This window comes from Pollicipes pollicipes, unplaced genomic scaffold (assembly GCF_011947565.3).
Source record: "Pollicipes pollicipes isolate AB1234 unplaced genomic scaffold, Ppol_2.1 Scaffold_3087;HRSCAF=3621_pilon_pilon_pilon, whole genome shotgun sequence".
Lineage (NCBI taxonomy): Eukaryota > Metazoa > Arthropoda > Thecostraca > Pollicipedomorpha > Pollicipedidae > Pollicipes > Pollicipes pollicipes.
In genome coordinates, this window is record NW_023596225.1 from 15,470,362 (window position 1) to 15,477,507 (window position 7,146).

A 7,146-nucleotide genomic window follows, 5' to 3' on the forward strand; every position below is an offset into this window, starting at 1 on the left:
TCAAAAACGGAGATTTCGCCATTGAACTGTATGGCAACCCTGCTATACGCCTTTATTTTAATGTTCTGTGAACAGATGTTGTAATTTTGCATCTCGAAACGTCTGAAGACAACTCGATACTAGGATCTGATGCCAAAAATAAATCCTACTATACCACATTTTCTAGTCTCAGCACCCGCTCCATATTCGTCGAGGCCAACGCGCATAAATGTTTATATGTAGTGCGTTTTTGTAAAAGGAGTATTTACTTACTCTTATGATACTTGTCTTCTCGGAGTATTAAAGACAAGTTTCGTCTGTTTCAGAGTAATATGGACAATCAAATCAAACCGAATCGGACATCCACAGGACTGGGACGTGCCCAGGCCATAGCCGATATGGAGCTCTCACATCAGTAAAATTAGTCCACGGTGTGTTTGGATTTTTCTCTCGTGATTTCGGAGGTTTTTCCCAGTTAGCTTGGTTTCAATATAGTTGGTAGCTTTGCGAATACTGGACTGGATCAGTGCATTTCCATTCTGCGGAGTGTGTGTGTGCGTGTTTGTGGAGGGGATTTACTCAGGTGCGCGTTTCTCGGGCGCACAATTAAGCCTCCACACTTTCGGTATCACAGCCACCATTGACCTTAGTTTGTCCGTTCCGAAGCGTGCCCGTTGACATTATTTCGGATGATGAACGTGATCAGCCACAGCCAGGTCTGCGATGCCTTTCCTGGGGGTGACATGGTGCTGGGCGCCTGCGCCCGTGCTGGCCTTCGTTGCGCCTGGGTCCTGCAACCGTGCGAACCTTACCGATCGTCGACGGATCCGATCTGGTTTACCGACGATGAGCACGTATCTTTAAACGGTAAAGTCAACAGCCAAGGCTTTCGTCGGTGCGCCACCAACAGCGAGAAGGGCGCCGCCTGGCGCGCCATCAACAGTGATAAGCGCGTCGCCTGCTGCCCCGCCATCAACAGTAAAAAGGGCGCCGCCTGGTGCGCATTCAAGAGTGGGGAGGGTACCGTATGGTGCGCCTTCAACAGTAAGTTCTTCGGCGGCATTTAGTTTCAAGTCAGGAGAGAGGCTGCAGCGGCCGTAATGGTCAGACAGTGTGTGACGGCGGCGGTCGCTCTGTCGGAGGACACTCCCCGCCAGAGTGGACCCAGTTTCACGCGTCTGGAATACCCCCTCCACTGCACGGGCTCACGTGTTCAGCGGTCCACTGTTGTGCACAGGCGTCATGACTTAACAGTTGTAATGAGCTGCAATGATTATGCAGTAAAATGCATTAACTCCAATGAAATGTAATTAAAGTGCCACTCCGCAACCACTGACGCAGCCCACATTCCAGTGATCGCCAGCATTCGCGGCCTGGCAATTATGTTGTTTCTGTCATGGAGAACCAGCTTTCACCGCCGGCACCCCTCCCCTCAGCCGACCTCCCCCGCCATTCGTGAACTACTTCACCCGCTCGCTCGGGGCATCCCAACGGTACCCTGTTTGTACCGGGGCGACGCCTGACTACGGCCGGTCGGACCCCGGTGCGCGGCAGTGCACGCCTCTCCGGAGAGGACAGCCACCCGCGCGCCGGCCCAGAGAGCGCCGTGACGCTACCTGTCGCGCCGACACCAGCCGCTGGCCCCGCGTCGTCTGCGGAGGCCTGAGAAGAGACGGAGGTGCAGTGCTCCGGTCAGCGCCAGCGCCAGCAGCGGCAGCGGCCTGACGTCATGGCCGTCCCAGCAGCGCTCGTCCTGGTGAGGGTTCGACTGCTTGCAGCACACGTCGACGAGGCCCATGAGCCGGAATTACTAATCTAAGTGCTCTCGCCGTCGCTGTGTAAGCTACCGCTGCTGAGTAAGCCCAAGCACCGAAATCAAGCACATTTTCAAAAGAGTTCGATTCGATAATTAAGATGGAAAGGTGAGTTGACAGTAAACTATATGGCCTGTTGTATCTGCGTCAACACACCCCGAGTGGACGGTTGAGTACCCCTCACTCGGGTGGGGCGAGGAAAACTTGACCCCCTGATATTTAAAATTAACGTGCGAGAAACATGGAATTCACAGGGCGGTTGGCCTGTATGTGAAATCACTTCTGTCGAATTTCGAGGGTCCTAGATCATGTCCTTCGGGTCAAATAAGATCAGCGTCAAATTCCGGATTGGTGTTTAAAGTGACCCCAAACTTCCTCATGCAACCGCCGTAAACGTGGATCCCTATTTTGAGCGAAAGGTCACTGACACTCATTTATGTCAGGGATCTTTAATGACCTGCAAATGGTCGTGGTGAACAAAATTCTACGAAACTGTGTCGATTTTTGCATTTGAATAAACGTCCAGAAAGATACTAGGTGGTATATTGCTGAAAACAAAATGTTGACCTGGGTCATTTTAGGTTAGTGGTTTACTGTGGCCTTAAAGAAATCCATGAAGCATGTCTGTTGCGGTGTCTCTTATCAATAAACTCGAAATGAACACCAGAAAACACCTCATGCGTTATGCTCGCGAACAAAAAAGCAGGCTGGTGTAGGCGTCGGCATGACCCTCATGCCTAACCCAGGCCAATGAAATTTGTTGTAAGCCTAACTGAAGTTGTGTTATTGCCTAAGCAACTATTTCAAAGTTGCATAGCCTCGTCTAGCACCCTGTTGTCGCATCACATTTGAAGATCCTCTTAAAGTCGCCCTTTTTGAAAGCTATAACCTGACGTGCCATAGGTTAGCCACCTTACCAGGTACATGTTATGTTTTATGCCAAAAGGCCCGCTATTTAATTGCCGATAGTTGTGCCGTGCAGTTTGCAACTTAATTTGTAAAAAGCTTCGGGGGTCAGATTGCCCCCCACCCATGCGCGTGTTAACGCGATGCGGACTGGAAATAAATACAGGCTCCGTGTCCACGATATAGAGGAACACCGTCATCACCGGTCAACCGCGTCCACTGCTGTGCTAGGGACGCGGTTACCGTGCTCACCCTGCCGCCAGGGACTACACCTCCAAGTGACTATTGAGCCACTAAAATGAACGGTCTTCCTTCAACCCTTATCACCTATTCGCCCTCTAAACACTGGCTTTCCATGGCGTCAAATTTTGATAACATCCGTGGTTGATGCTTACTTCTAACGGGGCAATTAGCGCACATTCTAGGCACATACTTCGCCAAGCCCCAAACGAAACACACGAAACATTTAACGTTCCTACACTTGATGAGACCTGTGTAGAGTTCTTTATCATGAGTTCTAAGTTCTTACGTTGACAGTTATCTCCCTTCAATGTACCAAGAGGGACTGGTCAAACGGTGTTATCAACCAACCACCAGTTCTGGGGTCAATACGCGACGTTTCGAAGCTATGCTCATGGTTGCGAGTCTGAAATAGATATTGTGACGTACCACGACCATTTACAGCATAACTGATGCTTTGCTTCTAACAGAACTTTGACAGCAACAGATAGATAACAGGACTATAACAGGTAGAAGCAAAACCAAGACAGATACACAACATAACTACAACAGATGGATAACGGAACTATAACAGATCGATGACACACCAGATGACAGAACAAAACAATTTGCCATTTTTGAATGGAATATTTGGTTTGTCGTCTTTCCGACTACACCGGGATGGAATCCGCATTCAGAAGATCCCCACCGAAGGAATGTTCTGCGGATTTCCGGTGGTGTACCCAGGCCGGTACTTTGATAGGCGTGCATCAAAACTAGTAACCACCGACGTCACTAGCTCTCTCCTAACTTGATTTGTCACGAGACACTGTCGCCTTGGTATATTGTAGGCCTAATTTTTACATCGCATTGCACTGGTTGCCGCAATGACTTCGTTATAGTAATTTTGCTGTTACGCATTCACAGCACCATTTTACGCAAACCTTGCTACACAACAAGCACGTTGTATGGTCGTCCAAGCACCAGTCATCAACGTCCCTTCATCATAACGCAGTCATGTTGGATAAACTCTCATGTGTGCTCAATCTGAGCAACTCTGTTTTAGCCTACGCAAATGGCTTGTTCGTAGTTCCTGTGCGACGCAGCGTGCTATCAGCCCTCTCCAAGCCATTGATGAGTAAACGCTTAATGGCTCCGTTTGCGCCCAACGTTTGCGAGCTTCGCTTAGCGTGACCTGACCTGGCTTGACTTGTGATCAGCCGCTGCCCTCGTCACGAGCGGGGTGTGGTCACACCAGCCGAGTTTTGCTAACCTGACCTGACCTACCCCCAGGTGCTGCTCTTGTCACTGACGACGTGTGGCGATGCCAGCCGGGCCCAGTTCCGCCTGACGCTGGCCCCGCCGCTGTGCCCCTGCGCAAGCATCCAGTTCTGCTTGGGTGGCGCGTGTCTGCCGCGCATTCCAAACTGGTTCGGCTGTTTGGCGGACCGGATGTGTCTGTCGGGCCGGTGCCGGGGCGGTGTGTGCTGGACAGCGCCAACCACCACTACTACCACTACCACTACCACCACCACGCAGCGGCCAGACACCAGCGGAGGTGTGGGTTGTCCCACTCCGTCGTGTGGTGGACGTGGCAGTAGCTGCATGATACTTCCGAACGGATGCAGTGTGCCTGGGTACCCTAGCATATAATAAAGTTTGAAAAACGAGATACACAGAAACTTGTATCTTATATCTTATAGACCGGAGGAGAATACACCATTTTAAAGCGCTCTTCCTTGAGCGCAACTAATTTCTCCTATTTTTCCTTGATACTTTCCATGTCTGTGGAGAAGAACCCCCTTGGCTAGCTCTCTTTTCACTTTTCTGCAGCTTCGCACATGAACTCTTCATCAGTGTACACGCTTTCCCGTAGACGTGACTTCAAAAGTGAAAACAGGAGTTACTGCCAGGTTAGGACTGAAAGCTGGGTAATGCAACTCCTCAAATTAGATGGTTGTTGATGACCACCCACACTACTCGGGCCTTGTGAACAGGCAATAGGAATTATGACAAGAAAAGGACCCAACCCTGCGATTGCTCTTCTCATTGGAATAAAATAGACCCCAACTTTAGCTGTTTTTGCTCTGCGAAGGGACATGGGCCGGTTGTGCCGCCGCACGTGACGTCGCGCTGAATCCTGTATCAACAATGTGAGGTGGGTCGCAGGTGACATGTGCAAGCTGTCTAGCACCCACGGGTAACTCGGACACATTGCACGTGCATCACTTCACATCACATCTTCCACGCACTCAGCACATCGATGATGCATGATTCAGTTGTGGGCTCTGCTTGTCTCTTCTTTTTGCTGGCTTCCTTCAGCTGCACGATCAGGCTGGGGTAGCGATGCTCTGTGACTGCTCTTTTGCTGGCACCTAGAAGATTATGATGGCACACTGGACAGCCCAAAAGATGGTCACCATCAGTTCGCCTGCAGAGGCTTGGATGCCAAACGCCTTCGGAGTGGAATAGCAGCTGTGTTCCCTACGTGTTGTCGCGATTTGATTCGCGCTCCCAGTGGCGAAGTCATGTCTCATCCTTTGTTAACAGACGTAAAAAGAATTACACAGGGTAGAGAGAAGCTCATTACCCGCAAGTAGCGAGAAACTCATCACGCCATACTCTAATAAAAACTCTGAGACTGAGCTTGACAGCTCACGTTTTGCGACACCTCAATGCCAAACAATTGTTCATGTGGAGAATCATGGATGATAGTCCAAATGGAACCAAACGATAGACGAAGCTCACGGTCAAGACGTCCATGAGTTTGCTCTGTCTGTCTTGTAAGGTCGACGCTTTCACAGCTACCATTAGCCTGGGCGTCAGGCACGTGGCCAAAGTTTTCCGGGGAGGGAATTGTCAAATTTTCTCCTAAATACTGCGAATAATATACATTTATATATATATATATATATATATATATATATATATATATGTATATATATATATATCCTATTCCTAACCAAAACAATCAATTTGATTTCTAAAAATCGCCCATTTTCTAGTATAAAATGTTGGGCAAGGGGGAAGGGACGTGACCTTTACTGCTCCCTTTTTCTACGTCCCCTGTTGGGCGTTGTGGCCGCAGAGGGTTTTCTTGACCGCGGATCTTCTGCAAATGAGCGCCGTAAACGTACAAGATGGACCTGCCAGTAAGCTACCGTGGGTTAACGTTGGCCATTCATAATCTGTACATTGATCATTTGCTGGCGAATTTCTTTGCAATTTTGGCCTTCTTAGTTGGAAATTTACAACCGCTCTACGTTTTGAATTTGGATGCACGATCACAGCCGCGTACAGTAGTAAATACGGTGGTAAAAAGTGCAATGGCAGTGCGAGCCAGCTGTGCCATTGCACCATTTACCATCGCCATTGAACCATTGATATTGCACCATACAATTCCAACAGTACATCCTACCATTGTCATTGTGTCACCTGCCATTGTCATTACCAATGTCATTCCCATTTGCACAGTTTATCACAGTTCAGCAGCAGCTTGAACTGCAGGCGGATAAATGTGGGACCGCAGGAAAATGCATGCTTTTACCTCGCGGTGAAGAGAATGTGCTACGCTCTCCAAAACCCATTCTGCTCCAGCAATTTTTTGATCCATCCTCATAGACGGAGTCTTAAACACTAATCGATGAAAATCAGTCGCAATCCATGGCAAAATATCAATGTCACACCTGCCCGGTTTCTGTAGCCCTGGAACGGCGCCTTAGGCTTTTCAGCTGACCGGCTCTCCAGATCTCATGATGGAATGAAGAGAACGGTTGGCTGCCGCATGTCTGTGTAACAAGCGTAGTCCCAAGACCTTTGGTCGGCTCCCACCTACCTGGTCATTCCGCTGAACGGATGGGTACCGATGTCTAGTGCATCCAGACTATTCACATTTGTCGCACGAGCCACTCCCGACATTTTTATTTAACTTATGCATGGTTTTTCACTGCAAAAAGGATGTCTTTTACCACCTGCTTTTCAAAACTCCCAAGCAATGGCTAGTGGCATTGCTTGGTGAGGAATAGTGTGACCCCGCTAGTGTGAGGAATTCACTAATGTCATCCAGTGCGCTTTGACATAATCTTAGTGTCGTTGCAGTAAGAATTGAAATGCGCTCCCAAAATGATGTTTTAGTTGATAATTATGCGATGTCATGCTTACAATATGGGTAAAATTTATTTTCATGCGTCCCAGGAGAGATTCGTTTGGTTACATTGCAGCCGTCAAC

General features: G+C 48.9%; 1 long non-coding RNA gene across 1 annotated transcript; it reads left to right on the forward strand.

Moving 5' to 3' along the window:
- The first annotated feature begins 1,467 nt into the window (after positions 1–1,467).
- On the forward strand, positions 1,468–4,993 carry LOC119089750 (uncharacterized). Its single transcript, XR_005093192.1, has 2 exons — positions 1,468–1,735; positions 4,212–4,993. It is a non-coding gene; the product is annotated as an uncharacterized LOC119089750 (long non-coding RNA).
- Positions 4,994–7,146: the final 2,153 nt, after the last annotated feature.